This window comes from Arvicanthis niloticus, chromosome 9, assembly GCF_011762505.2.
Source record: "Arvicanthis niloticus isolate mArvNil1 chromosome 9, mArvNil1.pat.X, whole genome shotgun sequence".
Lineage (NCBI taxonomy): Eukaryota > Metazoa > Chordata > Mammalia > Rodentia > Muridae > Arvicanthis > Arvicanthis niloticus.
The window spans coordinates 31,334,367-31,356,617 of NC_047666.1; the positions used below are offsets into that span (position 1 = coordinate 31,334,367).

General features: G+C 46.7%; 2 long non-coding RNA genes across 4 annotated transcripts in view; one reads left to right on the forward strand and one right to left on the reverse strand.

The window, feature by feature from the left end:
* The window catches only part of LOC117714703 (uncharacterized), a 60,685-nt gene that overhangs the window by 24,979 nt on the left and 13,455 nt on the right, over positions 1 to 22,251 (forward strand). The window lies entirely within an intron of this gene.
* On the reverse strand, positions 14,525 to 20,443 carry LOC117714704 (uncharacterized). 2 transcript variants are annotated; one of them, XR_013112525.1, is made up of 3 exons: positions 20,095 to 20,443; positions 15,601 to 15,833; positions 14,525 to 15,227 (listed from the first exon to the last, which is right to left on the reverse strand). It is a non-coding gene; the product is annotated as an uncharacterized LOC117714704 (long non-coding RNA). The 2 variants fall into 2 exon arrangements; XR_004607584.2 differs by lacking the exon at positions 20,095 to 20,443 and adding an exon at positions 18,674 to 18,813.

The window sequence follows — 22,251 nt, forward strand, 5'->3', positions numbered from 1 at the left end:
CATCTCATTCTTTGAGGTAGAGTCTTTCAGTTAAACTAGAGTTTGCTGATATGGCTAGTCTCACTAGCAGCTTGCTCCGGGGAATCCATCGCCAGTGCTGGAATCTGTGGAGGGGCATCTGGTATTTACATGAGTCTTCTTGCATACCTAGCAAATATTTTAACTGCCGAGCCATCTTCCCGGCTCACTCCTTGCACCCTCCCCACGACGGACTAGGGATCTAACCCAGTATTGTCAAGTAGGCTAGGCAAGCGCTCTACCAATGAAACTTTGTTATTTGTTGGAATTTTTACGGCAGGGTCTTGTTATGAAGCTCAGGCTGGCCTTGAACTCAGTGACATTAGCGTCTCCTTAATCACAGCCACAGAGCTCTGCAGGAGCATCCATTGTAACGTATGAGGAGGAGACAGCTACAGCTGTGAGTCCAGGTCAGCTACAGGCTGCTGACTTAGTAACAACCCTGAGTGTGGTGCACACAAAGCCTACCGCTCACAGATGCAATGCCCCTGCCAGGCTTTTTGGTGCCCGAGTTATGCTGGTTTCATGCAAGGAACCTGGAAGCTTCCCCTCTCTGTGCTGAGGTGTTTTAAATAGTGTTGAACCTGCATTTCCTTACAGACTCACTTGGCCTCCTTCACCAGCATCTCCCTTGGAGACATGTTTTATTAAGATACTGCCACTAATGTTGATTGATGTGTCCATCACTCCTAGCAAATTCCTCATGCTCTGTGTGGTCTGTCCCTCCCCACTTCATCCCCAGTACCCCCAAGCACCATCCCTCATTAGTTTGCATGGTTTAGAATTTCATGTAAATAGAACCAAACAGTATGCAGTTTCTTCTTCTGGCATTTTCCACGCGGCATAGAGGGTTTGAATGGAACCATTGTCATATATGTGGTTAGTCATTGACCAAAATGTCATATTCGGCAAGTGTCCAACCACTGTGGGGTTTACTTGTGCCATGTGTATTGGGCTCATTCATTTCTCTTGCTGACGTGATCTGTGACATCCGTGCTGTGTGTGTGCCGCCATCTGTCTCACTTTCACCAGCTGAGAGACACTTGAGCTGTTTGAGGTTCTGGGCTTTTGAAGCCTAATATGTTTAAGTCTTTATGTCAGTTCTCTATTTTTTTTCTGAGACAGGGTCTCAAGTAGCGCGAGCTGGCCTTGTATTTGACATGTAGCAAAGAATTACATTGAACTCCTAATTTCAGCCTCCAATGTCTGATATGCTGGGATGGTGGCAGGCATGCATCACCACTCACTGTTAGACGTTTTTTTTCTTGATAAACACTAAAGAAGCAGAAAGGTCAGGCCATAGGAGGGGGCGTTTAATCTTTTAAGGAACTGCCATGCTTTCTAAAGTAGCCAGTCCATCTTATGTCCCACCAGTGCTCTCCAAGAAGTCCTGGGTTTGCTTTGTTTCTTTGAATAGCTGCAGTTTGACAATGTTCTCAATCTCATTTTATCCTGACTTAGGTTGTCTGGCCAACAGACTCACAGACAAAGCTTAGACACCTATGCACCCTTGCAAGGATAGGTTTGGGAAGTACAGAAGGAAGGGTCAGGGTTCTCCAGACACAGGGCCCAGACCATGGCACGGTCAGTGGAGCTGGTGAGTTTAGCAGAGAAACATGTCCCAAGTTTCTAGTGAATCTTACTTAACCTGGATACAGGCCAGGGATATGGCTGGGGATTCACTGCCCAGAGTTTCAGATGAAGAAAGCAGGACCTCCCTGGGCTGACTTGGCTAGGATTATGTATCAACCAAGGACAACGTACCTGAGCTTTTGGCTCCTGCCCTAGGTTCTTCCCACTGTGCTAAGTGATCACATGGTACTCTTAATAGGATGGGTGGTGGCACCTCAGGAAAGATGCATAGCACCAAGTATTCATTTATTCTTTTATCAGCCTCCATAATGAGGTTGTCTCAGGCCACTATGGGGAAGGAGTGGGCACCTGAGTTTAGTTTCACTTTGTGTGACCTTGGCCTCTGTCTGCTCAGTTACTTGGGAGATATTTGGAAAGAGAATGTGAACAGTACATCAGACATTATCCTAATTGTGGGGAAAATAGAATTGAGAACAGTTATCACCCATCACAAAAAAATTTTTTTTTGATGTTGTCACAGTGCTGAGGATTAAACCTGGGGCCTTGTGCATGACAGGCAAGCAGTTGACCACTGAAATTCACCCCCAGGTCCCTCAAGAGATTTCAAATCCTCCCTCACACCATGGGGGAAACTGTTTATCTCTTCACCCTCCCTGTTTACACCTACAGAGTCAACCAAATGAAAATCAAACATGGTCTGGAGAGGCATGGGCATACGTGCTTCTCACCTGTAATCCTAGCATTCCAGAGGCTAAGACAGGAGGATAGCCATGCAACTTTGAGGCCAGTCTGGGCTATATTATAGGTTTGAGGCTGGCCTAGGTTATAACTAAAAAAAAAAAAATGTGGAGTACAGCCTTCTTCCACTCCCACATTGTCCCCTAGGGGGGTGCATGGTCATTGCACTATATAGCTCTCACACTGTGTGAGTGGCTCAAAGCATAGCCACTCTAATATCAGGGACACATTTGGGATGTGCTGGCAGAGTTCTGTTGTGTGACCATCATGGTTTGTCCTCGTGTAGATGACAAGTTCACTAGATGACATGACCTCATGGGACAACAGTGGAGGGTGTTAATGGATGCATCATTACCCAGGACACTGACTCTATGGGAGGACATGTGTGGACTGTACCTAACTCCCTGAATTTTATACAAGGGGCTTGAGCAGCCACAGATTTGCTACCTGTGGAGAAAGATCCTGAGACAACCTCCTATGGATGCAGAGTGCTTAGGACAACAGCTCCTTCTAGGGGGTCGGGAAGAAAGAAACAAATTGATACATTCACAGACAGTCCCTGTATATCACAGATACATAATAGCCATGATGATGACGAGAACTGGTGTCCTGAGAAACTTGCTCCCTTAGCTAAGACTAGTCTGTGAGTGGTGTGGACAGTATGCCCTGAGGGTCCAATACATGAGATTACTGTAGAGTCATAAACTCAGGTTTGAACCAGACATGGCAGCACTCACCTCTGACTCCAGTATTCAAGCTGAAGCAGGAGATCATGAGTTTGTCAGCCCAGGATACATAGAACCTAAACAAACTCTGAGGTTTAAATGTCAGTTTTAATATTTATCAGCTTCTTGAATAAGATTCTTTTCTTTATAGCTCTGCCTCCCATCTGTCAAACTAGAACTGACTCTTGTCTTGTTGAGGATGAAATTACTGCAGTTTTCCCCGTTTCCCCATCATGTTCCTTAGTGATTCCTCCTTGTCAAGATGTGGAATCTCTTTCTCACTTTCGTCTATAGAGCCTAGGCTTTGATTGGACTGACTCTCTTTTCTCATTTTGGCATCTCACACCACCACAAGAAAGAGGCCCAACCTAACAGGAAGGACTAGCACATAGAGATGACCAGTCGTCCCCACTGATTCTGCCAACCTTCAGGCAGTTCCCAGAAGCTGGCTTGCAGTTGCCACAAATACACTGGAGAGACCAGTCAGCAGCAGCAGAACTGTGAGCTGACACTCTGGTTCTAAGTGACTGAACTTTAAGCTGCTGTGGTACATAACAACGGTGAGCCAATACATGAGGAAATTACTTGGCACTGTAACCCTAGCTTAATTAAGAGAATCAATGATGGTTTCGAAATGGTGGCACACATCTTTAATCCCTTGGGAGGCAGAGACAAGGAATCTCTGAGTTTGAAGCCAACCTGGTCCACAGAGTGAGTTCCATGACAGCCTGGGCTACACAGAGAAACCCTGTCTCAAAAAAGAGGGGAGGGGAAGAGAAAGATAGAGAGACAAAAAGGGACACACACAGAGAGACAGAAAGAGACAAACAGAGACAGAAAGAGATAGACAGAAAGAGACAGACAGACTCAATGATGATGACAACAACCACACTGTATTCCTTGCTCACGCCTCTGCTGCAAGTGTCTTAAAACATTCATTGTTTCATAAATTAACTTTGCTCTGGCAATGAGAGACACAGAGTTATAATTCATTCAGCAGACTCCCACCCACTTAATCATCCATCTTTCCAAGTCTTGATCAATTACCAATACTTCACACCCTGAAAAGGATTTTGATTTTGTGTATGAAGTGAAAAGGCACTAGTGAGATTAAGCCTGGAGAGAAGTGATAAGAGGTGAGCCCTGCTGTGGCAGGGTCAGAGGAGGAGAAAAGCTGAGTGTAGACTGGTGCAGAGACCCAGGGAGGCAGCAATGCTAGCCTCTTGCTCACGTTCCCCACAGCTCCCATGGCTCGTAGAATAAACTCCAGAAACCGTGAACCACACAGGGCCTAACATAACTTGGCCTTTCACCCTGCTTCTCTTGATTGCTCAAAGGTCCCCAACTCGTGGCCTTTCCCACCCCCACCCTGCCTTCCTTTCCCTCTGTGTTATTATGTCTGTCCTTTAAATTTCTCCAGCCCTGCCTGATGTCACTGTATCTTTTATCTAAGCCAGGCCACCCAGATATCCTCCTTAAACCCCATGCTTTGCTTTCATGGCAAACACCATGAATCATACCATAGATATGGTATGATTCTCTGCTCACAGGATGAACAAACCCTGAACTCCATCAAAAATACAGCCGTGTCTGTCATGCTTGGAGCCGTGCCCTAGAGCCTGGCCCAATCCCCGGCATGCACCAGGCATGAGGGCATCATCTCAGGGTGGCTGCCCTAAGTAAAACTTTAGGATAGAAAACCACGCCTACCTAGAACCTCTCACCCTGAAAGGGTATAGGAGTGCATGGTCTTCAGGGCTCTTTCCACAGAGACCCAAGACACTAGTACCAGTTTTATAGCCAAAGAACACATTTAATCTGCCCAATAAATAACGCATCTCACTAGCCCCGGTGGCTGAGCGGAAAGTCCTTAAGGAGAGAATAACACTGGTATGGAACACCGAGTCCTTAACCTCAAGAACATGGAATTCTCCTACAGGATTTGAATGTCTATTTGAACAAGGAATGCTTTCCCAAGCCATGTTTCATAAACAAGACCCTGATTAGAAGCAAACAAACAGCCTTCATTGACATCAGCTGTCTGGAAGACTTCATCTGGCTGTAAAAGAGAGACTCTGGAGAAACACAGGAATGAAACCTGCGGGGCCTACAGGAGAGTCACAACATGGCTCCATTCACCCTGCGGAATCTCTCACTGTATGCAAAATCCAAGCCTACAGACAGTTACGTGTGGAGTCTGTGTCCATTTGTCCCTGGTTCCCGTAGCTCATGTGAACAGCAAAATCAAGGTCACCACCAGTAGAAAAATGGTGTGGAGGGTGATGAGACTCAGATCCTCCAGATCAAGCTATTCCAGAAGGCCACTGGAACTTTCTGTCAGTGCACTGGGGTAGTCTCTGTGTTGGTTAAATACTGGTACATACAAGTTCATGGTGTTTGTTTGTAGTAGTCCATGTGGGAAACAACCTAATGTCTATCAACACATCAGGCAAGCACCAGGCAAGCACATCCATATGCAAACCTGGAAAACTATTTACTCCTGTGGCGGTTTGAACAAAAATACTGCCCCCTCCCCCAGGACCATAAGGAGTGGCACTGTTAGGAGGTGTGGCCTTCTTGCTTAGCCTTGTTGGAAGAAGTGTGTCACTGGGTCCAGTGTGGTCTTCTCTTCCTGCTGCCTGCTGATCCAGATGTAGAACTCTCAGCTCCTTCTCCAGCACCTCGTCTGCCAGGGTGCTACTACCATGCTTCGTGTCATGAGTATAATGGACTAAACTTCTGAGTCGGTAAGTCAACTTCAAGTAAATGTTTTCCTTTATAAGAGTTGTGGTGGTCATGGTGGTCTCTTCACAGCAACAGAAACCCTAAGTAAGATACCCTGCAACAAAGAGAGCAAACAACCTGTTCTGGGTTGAATACTTGAATCCTTCCTAGAAGTCATGTGCTTAAGTTCTAATGCTACTGAGTTTCCATTTGGAGATAAGGACTCTTTGTGAGTGCAATGGCTATTCCTGATTGTCAGCTTGATTACATCTAGACTGAACTACAACCCAGAAGTGGAGGGCACACCTGAGATCCAGATCTTGAGGCTGGAAGACAGGTTTCTGACCTGAATCTTGACATGGAGATCTTGAGGCATAGTGGCCATGAAAAGCTTAGGTCCAGGCAAGGTAGTACATGCCTTTAATCCCAGGAGACTGAGGAGACTGAATTCAAGAGACAAAGCAAATCCTAGATCCAGTTGGCACTCACCTTTAATCTGGGCCACACCTTCTGCTGGGAACCTACATAAGAACATTGGAAGAACGAAGATTCATTCTTCTTTGCCTGCTAGCATTTACTTACCAGCACATCTGTTGAAGCCTACTTCTACAGAAGACCAGCTTAAACAACTAGCCTCATGAAACTGAGCAACTACTAGATTCTTGGACTTCCCATCTACAGCTACCCATTGTTGGGTTAGTGGGACTGCAGACTCTAAGTCATTATAATAAATTCCCTCAATGTATAGAGAAGTTCCATAAGTTCTGTGACTCTAGAGAACCCTGACTAATACAGGAAGTAATTAGGTTATATGGGGTCATGAAGCTAGAATGTTAATCCAACAAAATTTGTGTTCTTATAAAATTCCAGAAAATGGGTGCATTCATGTTCCCTCCCTCTTCCCCCCATCCTCTGTGCACACACTGGAAAAAGAATGTGTGGAAGCATAGCTTGCTGGAGCAGACCAGAGTGTGTGGACGCGTAGCTTGCTGGAGCAGACCAAGACTCCCAACAAACACATGTGATGATGTGGATGAGCCTCCCAGACAATGCGCTGAGCATCATGGGCCATAATCAAAGGACACCACCATTCCCATAAGCTCTGTGATGGTTACAGACCGCTGTGGCAACAGATTCCAGTGGTGTAGGAGACTCTTGTCTGGCTCGTAGTTATGGGCACAGACTCCAGTATCAAAGCTGTTGAGCTGTACCTTGAGATACTCAGGTTGTATGGAATGTAAACTATTCCTAAAGTGTTAGTCTGGATCAAATTCCCTCTATGGTCATTTCTAATTCTTTCAAGTTCAAGATTCTAAGATGGGTCCCATACCCTCATTTCTGGGGTTTCTTTAGAGGAAAGATGAGTAATAACCCAAAGACCCTATTACTGGATGCTTGCTAGGCAGAGGTGGAGGGCAGCCAAACGGAATAAAAATTAAAGCCATAGGGTGGCTAGATAAAGATACAGAGGGAGAAAGAGGAGCAAAGGAAGAAGACAGTGGGGGAACTTAGGACAGAGACTGAGGTAAGAGAGAGGCACTCTGTAGCTAAGGTGCTGGCATGCTGACTTGAGGAAGTACTTATTCCTCATGAAGCCTTGTGTCCCCATGCCCATGCTCAGGCCTTGTCTCATCTTCCAGTTATCCATGCCTGTCCCTGCAGGGCACAGGTCAGATGGCCAAGCTAAACCATGGCTTTATCTTCTTGACCAGGACACACTCAAGGACATAGCAAACTATTTGGTGTTCATTGGTTGTTGGGCACAATGGCTCCAGCTCCTGATCCTCTCTGCTAGGTCTGGGTTGAGGGGCTTGGGAGAACCCCAGGGGGCCCTGGCCACCCCTGCTGGAGAGATGTGCTGCTACACAGGACAGGCCAGAATGGATGGGATGATATGGGATGTGTACTTGGGAAAATGGGCAGGCCCTTCAACATGATCGGTGAAGATAGTCAGTTACTCGGAGACTCAGAACTGTCTGCAGAGTTGTGCTCTAGAAAGCAAAAGATGTGAGGGTGGAGCCTGTGGAGGGAGACAAAGGGCTATGGAAGGACCCTTGGGCTGGCAGGTGACACAGTTTTTTTTCATGATCATTGGACCTGAGCTTAGTGGTCTGGTGACAGACCCTCTTTCTCTAGCTTGAGACCCAAGATCTAAATAAGGACATTAGCCACCAAACGTCACAGAAGCCTGATTTAAGACTGAGCCATGGTGACAAGTTAATTTTTTCTAAAGACAAGCTCAATCATATACTGACTTTGCCTGAGGTGTGCAGGAAGGCAAGGCATTCTGAACCCTATAGAGTGGCCTGCCATGTAGAACCAGCAATGGTGGTCAGCCATGTAGAACCAGCATGACCTCTTCTGGGGATGGATATTTGCCTGAAAACCCAGCCTAGAGATCTGTGACTTTCCTTTTTGTTTCCATGAGGACTGATCTGGGCCCTAGGCCTTTGAGAACTGTCTTGTTACCCTATGTCTTGAAGGTTACACTAAGTAGGCCTGAGTCCACTTTGAGTCCCTCCATCTGAGCTTCTGTTTCTCAAATAGCTGAGAGCCATCTTAAGTTGGTGCTGGCTTATGTCTTTGGAGGTCCCTAGGGTTAAGTCTCTGTCTCCATGAAAACTGAATCCAGAGTTTCAGTTCACAGGGAGATTGATCTCTGAGGCTCTTGGAAAGAGGCCAGACAGATCTAGACTTCTCCCTTCCTGCCTCCCTTCCCCATTGCTGCATCAACCGTGTGTGGAGATAAAATGTCAAGTCTGAGCAGCTTCTAGTCCCATCATGGAATCACTGTGTGACCTGGGGCCACTCACTTGCCTTCTCTGTGGCACAGATTCCTCACCCAGCTGCTTCTTCTTCCAGATGAATGATCCAAAGTTTCTCAGAGCTCAAAACCTGCCAATCTCCTGAAAGAGACCTCAACTTCCTTTGTTTTTCAAAAGGAAAAGGCACTATCTTTGATGTTCAATAGCCCTCAACAGTGGAGCCTTGTTTCGTCCCTAGGTAGATGTAGCATGTTTGGCCACCTCCCCTTCCTGGCTGCAGTAGGAAATAAATGCCATCACTGGCTCGAAAGGAATTTGCAAACTGCAGTGAATGGTGTAAATATTTACACCAGCATCTGCCCCATCCTCACCCTGTCCCACGCGCTGGGTGGTGTCATTTGTTTGCCTGCTTCCTCCACGTCCTGGGTGCTCCTCCAGCCTCAGTGTGTCTTCCAGCTGCTATGGCTGGTCGATGAGTTCGGAACATCCGGGTGCACCTGGCCCTGTGTTCACTGCCTTGTGTGTGATCACCTCTCTGTGAGCTGGGACAGTATCGCTCTTGTCTTAAATGACATTGTCCTAGTTTGCTTCTCTCTATTGCTGTGGTAAAACACCATGACCTAAAGCAACGTGACAAGGAAAGGGTTTATTTCATCAACTCCTTTCCTAGTCACAAAAGTCAAGAGGAAACCTGGAAGCCAGAGTGGTATCATACACTTTTAATCCCAGTACCCAGAAGGCAGAGGCAGTTGGAAATTGAGGCCAGTCTGATCTACAGGGCAAGTTCCAGGACAGCCAGGAATACACAGAAGACTCCTGTCTTTAAAAAGGAGGAGGAGTAAGTAGAGGAAGAGGAGGAGGAGGAGGAGGAGGAGGAAGAAGAAGAAGAAGAAGAAGAAGAAGAAGAAGAAGAAGAAGAAGAAGAAGAAGAAGAAGAAGAAGAAGAAGAAGAAGAAGAAGAAGAGGGGGAGGAGGAGGAGGAGGAGGAGGAGGAGGGGGGGGAGGGGGAGGAGGAGGAGGGGGGGGGGAGGGGGAGGAACCTGAATGCAGAGACTGAAGCAAAGACCATGGAAAAACACTACCTACTGGCTTGCTAGAAGGCTCACATTCAACTGGTTTTCTTATGCAAACTAGGACAATTACATTTGCCCAGGGCTGGCACCACACAGAGCAGCTGCTTCTCAGGTCAATCAGTAATCAAGAAAGCATGCCCACGGGCCAGTCTGATAGAAGCAATACCTTAATAGAAAGTACCTCTATTCAGGTTTGTGTTGGGTTGACATAAAGTAAGACATTCTACCACATGGCAACTTTGACACAGAAACACCTACACCTTTAATCCATACCCTTTTCATTTCTTGTCCTCATGATCTTATGTTTATATCACAATATAAAACATAGTCTAAGTTGTGCATGGTGGTGCATCCCTTTTAATCTCAGTACTTGGGAGGCAGACATAGGTAGATCTTTGTGAGTAACAGGCCAAGGATCTCCATTACAAGTTCCAGGACAGCCAGAGGTCCACAGTAAAACCATTCCAAACAAACAAATAAAAACTTCAACTTTTAAAAGTTCTAGTCTTGCCGGGTGGTGGTGGCACACGCCTTTAATCCCAGCACTTGGGAGGCAGAGGTAGGCGGATTTCTAAGTTCGAGGCCAGCCTGGTCTACAGAGTGAGTTCCAGGACAGCCAGGGATACACAGAGAAACCCTGTCTCAAACAAACAAACAAACAAACAAAAAAAAGTTCTAGTCTTTAAAAATGCCAACACTTTAAAGTCCAAGCTCTCTTTTAAAATCCTAAGTCTCTTAACTGTGGGTTCCTGTAAAAAAAAAAAAAAAAAAAAAAAAAAAAAAAAAAGTTACATAGTTTCTTATTTCACAAAGGAAGTTACAATCAAGTCAAATCTTGCAGCTCACTGTCCAGCATCTGAAACTCATCATCTTTTGGGCTCCAAAGGACTTAGGCAACTCTTCTCCAGCTCTGCCTTCTACAGCACACACAGCTTCTCTAATAGGGTCAGGTCGTCTCCTCCATGCTTGCTACTGTCTTTGATGCTCATCCCATTATTCTTGTATCTCTAATATCCTTGGATCTCCACTGCAACTGAGGTTGCACCTTCACTGATGGCCTCCTGACCTCTCTTCAGGGACTCTTGCCACACAGTGCCATGTCTTAGCTGTTCTCCATGACCTTCAAAACCAGCACCACGTGGGAGATTCTTACACATTATTTGGCAAATTCTGCTGCCAACTTAACGTATAGCCTTGAGTCCCTAGACCAGTTTCTGTTTGCTGACTCAAGGAAGATCACCTCAGTGATGCTGGTCTCTCTTTCTAAAAGCTGAATTTAGAGACTTTACTTGTATGTTCATGTCTGTGTTGAGTACATGCTGTGTATGTGTGGAGGCCAGAAGAAGGTTGAAGTTACGGGAAGTTGTGTAACTGCCTGATGTGGATGCTGGAAACCCAACTGCAGTCCCCTGCAAGAGCAGCAAGTGCTCTTAACTGCTGAGCTGTCTCTCCAGCCCCCTCAGCTACCTTTCTAGTGTAGTTCAATGACACCTTCCCAGGGGTGGCACCACCTACAGAAAACCCATTGATGGGCCTTCCCACATCAATCACCAATTAAGAAAATGCCCAACAGACATGCCACAGATGATCTGACAGAGGCAATTCTTCAATTGAGCTTCCCTCTTTCTAGGCATTTCTTGGTGTGTATCAAGTTGGCAAAAACTAACACCAGACAGCTGAGGACAGAGTTTAGGTAACAGGACTCAAGAGCTATGCCTCAAAGGATTAGTCTTCCTGAGGCTCAGCTCTTGACTGTGTCTTTGGAGATCATGAGCATGTGAGTATGTGCATGCATACATGTGTGCATACATATGTGAGTATGTGTGTGCACATGTGTGTGTACATATGTATGTGTGTGCTGTAGGTATCTGTGTTTGCTTATATGCATTCATGTATATTTGAGTGTGTGTACCTGCATGTTCAAGTGTCCTTGTATTGCTTTAGTGTATGTTGTATGGGTGTGTGTGTGGGGGGGTGAATTGTGTGTGTGTGTTCCTGGGCATGTGGAATGAATAAATGAACCAATTCATGCAAAGCAGTGGCCCATATACACTCATTCCTAATGAATATGGGTCATTATGAAGTCTTGGGACATATAATTCCTTCATTTTTTTTTAACCAAGAAATAAGAGTCCTTGAAGTGTACAAGTTGTCACAAGGATTTTGTTGACTTCTGCAAATGTATACATTGTTGACTCACAGTCATGGTGTCTAGATCAGTCTATATACTGGATACTTCTAGCCCCCAAGCCTCAATTTCTCCATCCTGACTTCTACTATCACTGGTCAGCAGTCTGGTTTTAAAGGACAGGAACCTGTGCAGGTACAGCCTATGCCTGTTGTCCTCTGTGCAGCCTACTGCCCTGAAGATGCCCATGGGGTTCTCAGTGACACGACCTTTTCTCCTTAATTTGCCATGTGGCACTGGTTGTCTTGCTTGAACTTGCCCCGGTTTTTATGTCCTCTCTATTGATAGTCTACTGGGGTTATTGGTTCAGGCTGCTGAAGAAAGTTTCCATGAAAAAAATAAAACATACACATACAACAACAACAACAGCAACAACAACAACAACAACAACAAAACAGGAAACTCCTACAGATCTGTGCACATCTTAGTTTCATTTCTGTTGCTGTGATAAAACACCCCGGCAAAACCAACCTAGGGGACAAAAGTCTTATCTCAGTGCACAGTTCTGGGTTACAACCATCAGGGCAGTGATGTTAAGATCACAGGAATGTGTACTAGCTACTCACTGTTGTGGGTTTTTCACCAAAGAAGACAGTTCAAACATTAGCTTAAGCCAATGGAAAGTTTTCATTAGCCAGCTAGCAGCCTCGATGGGTGTTTGGGCTCCCATTGTAGTCCTGAGCCTTTCTCAGGGTAAGCTTTTTAGCATAAAAACCATGTCCTGGGTTGACATACTTCAGTTAACCAGAACAGTTAGCCAGAAGCAGAACTACAGAAGCTAAAAAGCAAGGTTAGTACATTTAGAGACTTTCCCAGTGTTGGGAGCCGACTTTAGTAGAAAGCGGCTAGATCAACTTTGCAGCCATCTGGAACCATATACCCTGATTAAAGACTTGGTTGTCAAAAGCCTATAACAGCTAAAGCACACTCTGATAAATATATTGTTTATCCCACATAGCTTGTTTTGCTGTTTAGTGACCTCAGCTGTATGGTGCACGTGGGAAAGTGTTTTCACCTGTGGTCTCCTGCTTGTGTATATAAATACCTCAGAATTCCCTTCAATAGAAGAGACTTGAGAAAATAGAAGAGACTGAATCACACTCTGTCTTGTCTCCATTCTTCGAGTCTCTTGCCCCAAGAGCCACTCTCTCTCTTGACCAGAGCACTTAGCCCCAAAAGCGTTGAGGCAAAGTGTTGAGGCAGAGTGTGGGCCTCAACATCCCAGAGCTAGGGGACTTTGATGGATTAGGTCTTTGTTTTAGTTCTGGCAAGAGGTGCTGTCTTCATGCTGTTTTACAGACTGATTGGCACTTCCATCATGGAGTCATTGTGCTGAGGCCTGGGGCCCTGTTACACTCGTGTGCCAGAGAGATCAAAGGCAGAGAAGATGTAAACACATCTAAGCTCGGCTCCTTTTCTCCACTCTCACTCTGTCGGGATTCCCAACCCCTGTGTTGGTACCCATAGCGGGCAGGTCTTCTCACATCAGTTTATATAATCCAGATAATCTCAGAGGCTCTTCTCCCAGGTCGTTCTAGACTGTGTCAAGTTGACAACACTAACCATCTGACTACCCAGAGGGAACATGCTGACCTGAGGGAGCATATGAGTTTTGTTTGAGGATGTGTTGTAAAACATGCTTCTACCATCTTAAGTAATAATGCACACAGCAACACTAACAGTTTCTGTTCTCCAGACCCACCTCCTGGAGAGACAGACTAGTTTCCCCACAGCAGCTGCTGACATAAGGGTTAAGCTTTGAGATGTTTATGGGGGATAAAAAATGCCATTGAAGAATGCAGTAGGATAAAAACAAAAAAACAAAACAAAACAAAAAAACATGGTAAGTGGAGCTGAGGTGCAGGCCAGAGCTTCATCCAACCCGGCTGAGCAAGACTCTGAGCTCTGACTGCAGAGCAGACCTCTAAGCTCTTGCCTGGCCTGTCACCAAGTGGGCCTTGGTCTCAAAGCAGGCTGAAGGAGCGGTGGCCACAAGCCCTTGCTGATGGCAGTTACACCTTCACAACCACTATTTAGAGTCACCCTTCAGTGGGATGAGGGATGGTGGCATACTGTGACTGTGATCTGCATTTCTGCAATGGCAAATGATGCTCTATCTCAGCCGTGTGTGTATGCTTCGTAGTAGAGTGCCTAATTGTGGCCCTTTGATTGCTTTTAAAATTTAGAAGTATACACTTGCTTTATTAATTTATGCAAATTCTTTATATATTTATGTAATCGGTCTGTCTCATGTAGCCCAGGTTGGCTTTGAACTCACTGTGCAACTGAGGATAACATTGAACTTTCTGACCCTACTGCCTCCAATTCTCAAGTGCTGGGATTAAAGGTGTGCACCACCATGACTGGTTTCTGTGATGCTGGTGATTAAATCCAGGGCATCCTACATGCTAAGCAAACACTTTACCCACTGAGCCACATTCCAGGCCAGATCGGAGTGGTTTCTCACAGGTGTATTATAACATTTTCTCTCAACCTGTTTTAAGAACTCTTCATCGGGCCAGTGAGATGACTCAGCACCTAAAGGCTCTTGCCCCTCAAGCCTGGCAACCTGAATTTGATCCCCAGGTCCCCTGTGACAGTGGGAGGAGACAACTCCTGAAGTTCATCCTCTGACCTTCACACATGTGCTCTGACATCTTTACACATACATATCACACACACACACGCGCGCACACACACTCAATTATAACAATATTTTAATTAAAGAAATTCTTGTCTACATCAAGGTCAAGAACATGGTTTTGTTTTGTTTTGTTTTGTTTCTAGACGAGTTAGAGTTTTTCCTCAAGTCTACAGCCATCTTAAATCAGTATTCATTTGTGGTCTGATGGTTTTCCCTCTGTGTGGATTTATTCACCACTGGTTGATAAAATTTCAGAGAACACCCTTCTCGCCTGAAGTATAGAGTACCTTCACTGTAAACCAGAGGACTGACTATATATGGGTTGGTTTTGAACCTCCTGTCCTGGTCTGCAGGTCCAGTTGGCTCTGCCTGTGCTGTTATTACCATGGACTTATAAAAACTCCTGGAATTGAGTAGGCAAAGTCCTCTGGGCTTTGTTTTCTTTTGGAATCATCTTGTATCTTGTAGGTTCTTCAAAGAGCCGTGTTAGACTTGCAGTCAGCAGACGAGCTTCCTTGTAAATACTTGAGTGGCTGTGGCTTGGACCAATCCAGGCAACGTGATGACTTAACAATGTCAAATTTACTGATCAATGAACACAGAACTGGCCTTGGTTTATTTCTGTCTTTCATTTCTCCTTGGTGCTCTGTAGTTTCCGCCATTCATGTCCTGTGCCGCCTTCATTAGGTTTATTCCCTGTATTTGATGATTCTGGGCATTGAAGATGGCACGCCAACTGTTTCATTTTTCTCACTGTTGCTAGAACACAAAAATGTAATGGGTTTTTATAAGGATCGGTTCTCATAGCCTGTAGATTATTGGGGATTTTTTTTCCACACATAATATCTGAGCTAATGGCAAAATGTTTCCTTTCCAAGCTTTTTATTTTTATATCTGGCCCCACGAAAGGCCTAGCTTCCACTGTTCAATGCTCACTAGAAATGTTGATAACAGACAGCCATTTCCAGATCTCAGCCTTAGGAGAAGTCACCACCCATGATGATGCTAGCTGCAAGTATGCATGTGTGTGCATGTGTGTGCATGTGTATGTCACATATCCGTCAACAGGCTCAGAACATTCTCTCCTGCCCTCTGACAGTTTGACCCTGAAGGATAGTGAGCATCAACTTACATCTTTCTGTGTCTTCTGATTCAATTCCACCTGTGCCTGAAGCTCTCCAGATCAAGATGAAGCCTGTAGCTGGTCTCAGTCCAGAGGATGCAGAGGGAGACACACCCAAGTGAGGTCATGGGAGAGGGGAGGCTGGGAGACTCCCAACAGACAGCGGTCAAGGATTCGTGCTCATTTACCTCAGGCCTCTGTACTCCTCTCTGCTCATTTCCAAGGACTTGGGAATCTGCTTTCTAAATAGAAAACAGGGTCTTTTCTAAAACCCTGAGTAGGCACGGAGTTAGGCATCAGGAGAGGACATGTAACACAGGCACTGTCTCTCTTGGGCTCTTGATTGTCCTATGTACCATCTGCTGGCCAGCTCTTAGGAGGGACCAGAGTGGGGCTGGAAACAGCCGTCTGCCTCCCTGCTGCCTTCACAGCATTCCTGTGTGTGATGGCTATCCCTGGTTGTCAACTTGATTATATATGGAATGAACTACAACCCAGAAATAGAGGGCTCACCTGTGATCCAGAGGCATAGTAGCCATGAAAATCTTAGGCCCCGGCAAGGTAGTACATACCTTTAACTCCAGGAGACTGAGGCAAGAGTTCAAGGTCAGCCTGGGACAAAACAAGCTTTAGATCCAGGTGGTACACACCTTTCATCTGAGCCACACCTTCTGCTGGAGGTCTACATAAGGACATTGGAAGGAGGATTCACTCTTTGCCTGCTTGCACTTACTTGCCAGCACATCTGTTGGAGCCTGCTTCTACAGAAGACCAGCTGAAACAACCAGCCTCGTGGGACTGAGCAACTACTAGATCCTTAAACTTCCCATCAACAGCTGGCTATTGTTAGGTTAGCTGGACTACCTACCCTAAGTCATCACAATAAATTCCCTTAATATATAGAGACATGCCATAACTTCTGTGACTCTAGAGACTAAGACACTCTGCCAGGGACCAAAGCGGTCAGCCAGAGCACAAGGAAGGCAATAGCCGTGGAAAACAAATCAGTCGACCCTCCTCCAGTCACGATGCCCTACCACCGTGTCGGCCCTGGCTGGATTCTTGGCCTTCACGATGTGGTCTGGGCAGACTCCGACAGTTTCCTTCCAAAGCTCCAGGAGGCCAAGAGCAGGGCTGCTCAGGGCCATTTCTGTCCCTGGGTCTGCTCTCAGAGGATTTTTGGATTGATGGAGAGAGATTGTGGCTTGTGGGCAGTGAGAGGAGAAGGCCTATCGTACTTTTAGATTTTTGGCTGGGCTTGAAGATTCAAACTTCTGCAATTCCCACACTGGATGCCTCAGGTCACTGGGATAAAAGTTTAGCTTAAAAATGCTGGCAATAATAGCTGTTGTTTCTGTTGCCTTCTATAGCAAGTCTCTGTCCCAGCCAGACTAGTTAGGGACCTTTGGGTCATAAGTGACAGACACGGATGGCAAAGTAGCCCAACTTCCCCAAAGGAGTGACTGTATTGGTTCACAGATCTAAACATTGTACGGAAAATCAGCTGCAGGAGTGGCTGGATCCATGTGCTGAGATACTATCACCGGGAAGGTGACTCCCTCCGTCTTTGACACCCTTTTGAGTCTCACAAACACACCATTTGAGATAGTAGAGAAAGAGGGTTTGCCTCTTTTCTGCATGAAGTAGAACTCCCAGGAAACTGTGATTCCCAGTTCATACCCCAACATCAAGAATCAGCCCTCCTGGCAGCACAGGATTTGAGAATTCAGAAAGTAGAGACCCTACGGGAAGAATGGGGTATTATCTCAGAATTGCATGTGTTGGGTAGGCAAAACCTCCAGGCACCGTCTTGCCTTTATGCTTGTCTCATTGCTGAGATATTCTCCCTCCCAGGCCTAATGTTTCCCTTCCCTTAGAGACTCTCCCTGGTACAGAGGGTATGTTCTCTACCGTAGGCAGACAAGGACTTGAGCTCACAGGCTGCATAAGCTTCCCAGGGTGTGGCTCTAATTAGCAACCTTCTCTCCACTCAGAGGAACACCATTGTGATCAATAATGCACAATCCTGGGCAGCACAGCATCCTATTCCACATGGTGGCCTTCCACAATTTTCCTATCAGTCTACCCAGAGAGGATACTAAAATACTTTCTGAGATGCCTCTTTAGGACTTGGTTAGCTACCACCATTGCTTGGAGTCTTGTTTCCAAGTGTCCGAAGTTAAGAAACTGTGGAATCTGGGCATGTTCCCTCAGTGCCTTGCTTTTCTGCCACTAGATGGCGGTGTTGCCCAGTATCCCCTGGGAACGCCATGAGACTCAGATCAAGGCACTTATTGCCAGTCTTCCTGCAAACCATCTGGGACCCCACCTCAGTGCCCAAATAACTGCCCTTGGGTCCAACTTTTCACTGAAGATGAGTGGGCAGAAACAGGTGGGACCGGCTGGCTCTTTGGACATTGGCTTCTGAAACTGAGCAGTGGAGGGCCTGAGAGGGAGGCGTCGGGACCCACCAAAAACGGTATCTGTAGGCTTTCAGGAGTGCTTATCGTTCAAAGCCACAAATCCATTAGAAGATTACATTGAAAGGCATTTAATTTAAAATTTTAAATATGAAGAAGAATAACAACACAGGAGGCATACCAACGAGCCGCTGGTTTCACAGTGTATTGCTGGCTTCCCACATGGGGTCAGGACGAGAAAACACAGCTATGCAGACCCTTCAGATAGCTATGTCTGAGAACTTGGACAGACCCTGGAGCGTGTACATAAAGTCGGCTAGAGTCTGAGAGCCATGTTCCTTTATATTTCCAAAACTATGCAAATCAAAAGCACTGGATAAGGTAACTCTATGCCTTGTAGAATACGTACGAACTTGGTATGGTGGGAGTCTTTGCTTCCCACCCCCACCCCCAGAACCCTGGAGTTGAGATCTGCATCTAGACATGTTATCCTGCACTTACAGCAGGGTTGGACCTGAATAGAACTTGGATGGGAGGCAAATCTACCCCACATCCCTTTGTGGGCAGAAGAGTATTTATTTTATAGCCCCAGGAGAGAGTCTCCCTCCTATCTTCTAACTGGTCCTACCTCCCAACCCCATCCCACCCCCATCCTCCGAGACCTGAGAACTCAAGGCCTCCATCCAGCTCCAGGTTCCAGTCCAGATGACGCCAGATGGGGCATGCTGGGGCTCCATCTGCAGGTTCCAGCCTAGCCTCCTTGACGCCAGCTCTCTCTGCCTTTTACCAATGCTTACTCACCCCACTGCATCCCGGGAGCTCCTTCTCCATGCCAGCTAACCTGACGTGTTAATTAATCCCTCTATTCACAGGCCAATGAGTGATTTACATGGCCACGTGTACCCCCTCGCACACCACACGTGCTCCCTCCAGGGTGTTGTGAGCTGCGGGTGCTGATAGTGAAATGTGAGTTGGAATGTCCCTCTGTCACCTCCAGGAGCTTCTGTTCTGCTCCTCATCCAGATTGGGGTTGTGGAATGAGCTCCCAGGAAATCCTCCAGCCTCAGGTCATTTCTGACCCATGTTCAGGTGTCTAACTGGAGGCCTGCATGGTCATAAACTATTCTCATCTTCCAGACTCAGGTGACATGTCACTTCTTCTTGGGAGGCTTCTGGGATTTACTCTCCTTATGGTACATCACTGAGGGTTCCACAGCTCTCTCACTCTGGTGTCAACTCTGGGGCAACGGGGACTGCAGTAAAGGAGGAGATGCCCCAGGGTGACCACAGACTAAAAGTGTCACCAAGAATGATGATTCTGATTTTCCCAGACTTCTAGATTGATTTTACACACACACACACACACACACACACACACACACACACACACACACACACGTCTGGCTGACCTGGAATTCCTTTTGTAGACCAGATTGACTTTGAGCCCACAGAGACCAGCCTGGCTCTGCCTCCCAAATGCTGAAGCTAAAGGCATGTGCCACCACACCCTGCTAAAAAATTGTTTTTAAAAATGTAAAAGGTCCATGTGTGGAAGTCAGAGCACAACTTGTAGGAATCACTTCTCTCCTACCACGTGGGTCCTGGGAATTGAACTCAGGTCATCAAGCTTGGCTGCATGCACCCTGGTTGCCTGAGTCATCTCAGTAGCCCCAGAAATCTTGACGTTTTGAGTCAAAGTGTTGGCAAATAATTTTACATAAAAATATTTCACAGATTTGACCACTCGCTGATATTCTGGGGACAACTGCGATGGGTACCCTGGGGTTTGTGCAGTTACAGGTGACTAGGGCAGCATAGCCATGATAGCTGTCCTTGCTTCTTACTGGCTGCCCTCAGAATATCTTGAACCCTGTGCTGCCTAAGGCTGTGGCTGAAGCATGCAAGTTGCATAAAACATGAAACCTAAATTCTTTGACGCTCCTTCCATCAGGAAGTGGCCTATGGTGTCTCCTTTTCCAGGCACTGGGAAGCCCATGATTGCTTGACCAGTGGAGTGGGGCAGAGGTGCCCCAGTGCAGTTTTTTTTTTTTGGGGGGGGGGTTCTGGGAACCCAACTCCTTACCTTCAGAAAATCCAAGCAAGCTATGAAGAGACCCTGTGAAGCGGAATGAGGCTCTTCTTGCATTGTCTCCTGCTATGATCCCCTCACTGCCTCTACCGGGTATCAGACTAGTTAGTAAGCCACCTCAGGTACTCAGCCAGCCGTCCTAGCCAACGCCACACCACACAGAGCAGAGTCAAACTTAAACTCCTAATCCTCCTGCCTCTACCCTCCTAGATTCTGGGATATACCACCCCAACCAATGTATGGGGTGCTGGGGATTGAACCCAGGACCTCATGCATGCTAGGAGAGCATTCTCCTTGTCTGACCCACAGCTTCAGCCCTTACATAAACTTCTGAAGCCCTGAGTGTTGAGGCTACTTGTTACATAGCAACAGATAACTGGGCTTTGGAGAGACAGCTCTAGACTGGCTCCTTCATCACCACCAGTACTGAGATATCAGATATCAGGTTCTTTTCCTCCCTAGACTAGTCTTACCATTGAGAAGTAAGGCTTCATCTTGGCCCCCAAGTATTAGTGGGAATATAGAAGGATCTTTGGGGCCACTGAATCATGAGTTGGCATCGTGATCTTGAAAACTAGTTAGGTCCTGAGGAGAGAAGCACCAGGTTGTGGACCTGCAACCCATCCACTGTCCTCTGATCTCAGGTCTGCGCTTGTGCAGGGAGACACATTTGAATATGCCCAGGACAGCTGGTTTTGAGGACAAGCAATTGGGGGCAGCCTAGCCATCCGTCAACGGGAGAAGGCTGTATGCACTGTTGTTTATTTTTAGGCTACAAGTGAGTGGATTCAAGCCACACGCAGATCAAGTTGGGGGGGACTCAAAAACAGGCTCAGGCTCATGCCACAGAGTCCCATTCAGAAAATCCTGAGAGCAAACAAATCGAAGGTGTTATGGATATGCAAACAAATTCAGAAGGGTAAGCTGCAGGAGAGGGACTCAGGTCCCCAGGGCTGGCCACCTTGGGGTCAACACTCTCTATCATGTGCCAGGAGGAGGAGAAGGACCATGACAGAATTCGAACTGTGTGTAGAACTCACAGGCATTCTTATATTAATTTTTGTACTTTTCGCATGCTTGAAACATTCAGTAATTTAAAAGAACAGTTTTCATCAAGGGAAGGATGAAGCTGAGGAAGGAAGCCTCTCCCAGGTGTGAGTCATGGGAAGGCCAGGCTAAGCTGGAGTCTCCATGCCTGTTGGTCAGCATGGCAGACTTTGGAAGGACTCCCATTCCCACTATGTTACTCTGTGTGAGAGCAAATAAATGTGAGCTCATCTGGGGAGTCTTCTAGCCTACCACATCCCAGGAATGACTTTGGCCCCTTGTCCTTTTGCACAGTTCCTCCTGGTGGCCATGAGCCTGGTGACCTGGACATCCAGGTCTCAGGGTGCCTGGTATCTGGCACCATGGACTAGTCACTGTGAGACACAGGTTTCAGGATTCCTCGTTCACTTCATGGACATGGTTGTCTGTGTATCATAGGCTTTCCTAATAGTGAATGTGATCCCAGGAGGTAGCCAGAAAAACTGCTAGACAGGTACCATGTGGGAAGCCATTGGGAAGAATAGGATGGTGCAGCTCATAGGACCTCAAGAGGCCCTGCAGGCTCCCTGGCCCAACTGGCCTGGGGAACAGGGGCGTCAGCAGGATCCACTGCAAACACAGGCTTCCCAGACAAACAAAGCAACTCCCACACCAAGTGTGAGAGGCTCCAGATGCCTCTATCCATCCCTGGGGTGACTGCCACACTCATGAGATCACCTGCCACCCTCTGACTTTCAAGATACTCTCACAGGGCAGGACTGCTGCTTGCACTCACAAAGTGGAGAAACTGAGGCCCAGCCTCAGGTAGCCATTTTCTTTCCAGTTCAGTTGTCATAAGTGAGCACGCCTGTGTGAGCATTGTCTCCCCCCCCCCCCAGCCTCAGCCCCTCTCCCCAGAGGTCACCTGACCTTAACTTTTCACACCCCAGATGCAGTCCTCCTAAACAATACAAACTACACATCTCCACCCCCAACCCCCAGCTTCCTTTGTTCTGTACTCAAAGAGCTTCACCTTTGCCAAGCCTGCAGCTGTGATTGGCTCCTGTTGGTTGCTGTGTAATATTCCACATGTGAGTCTGCCAGTGACCCTTTCACCTGGCCTCC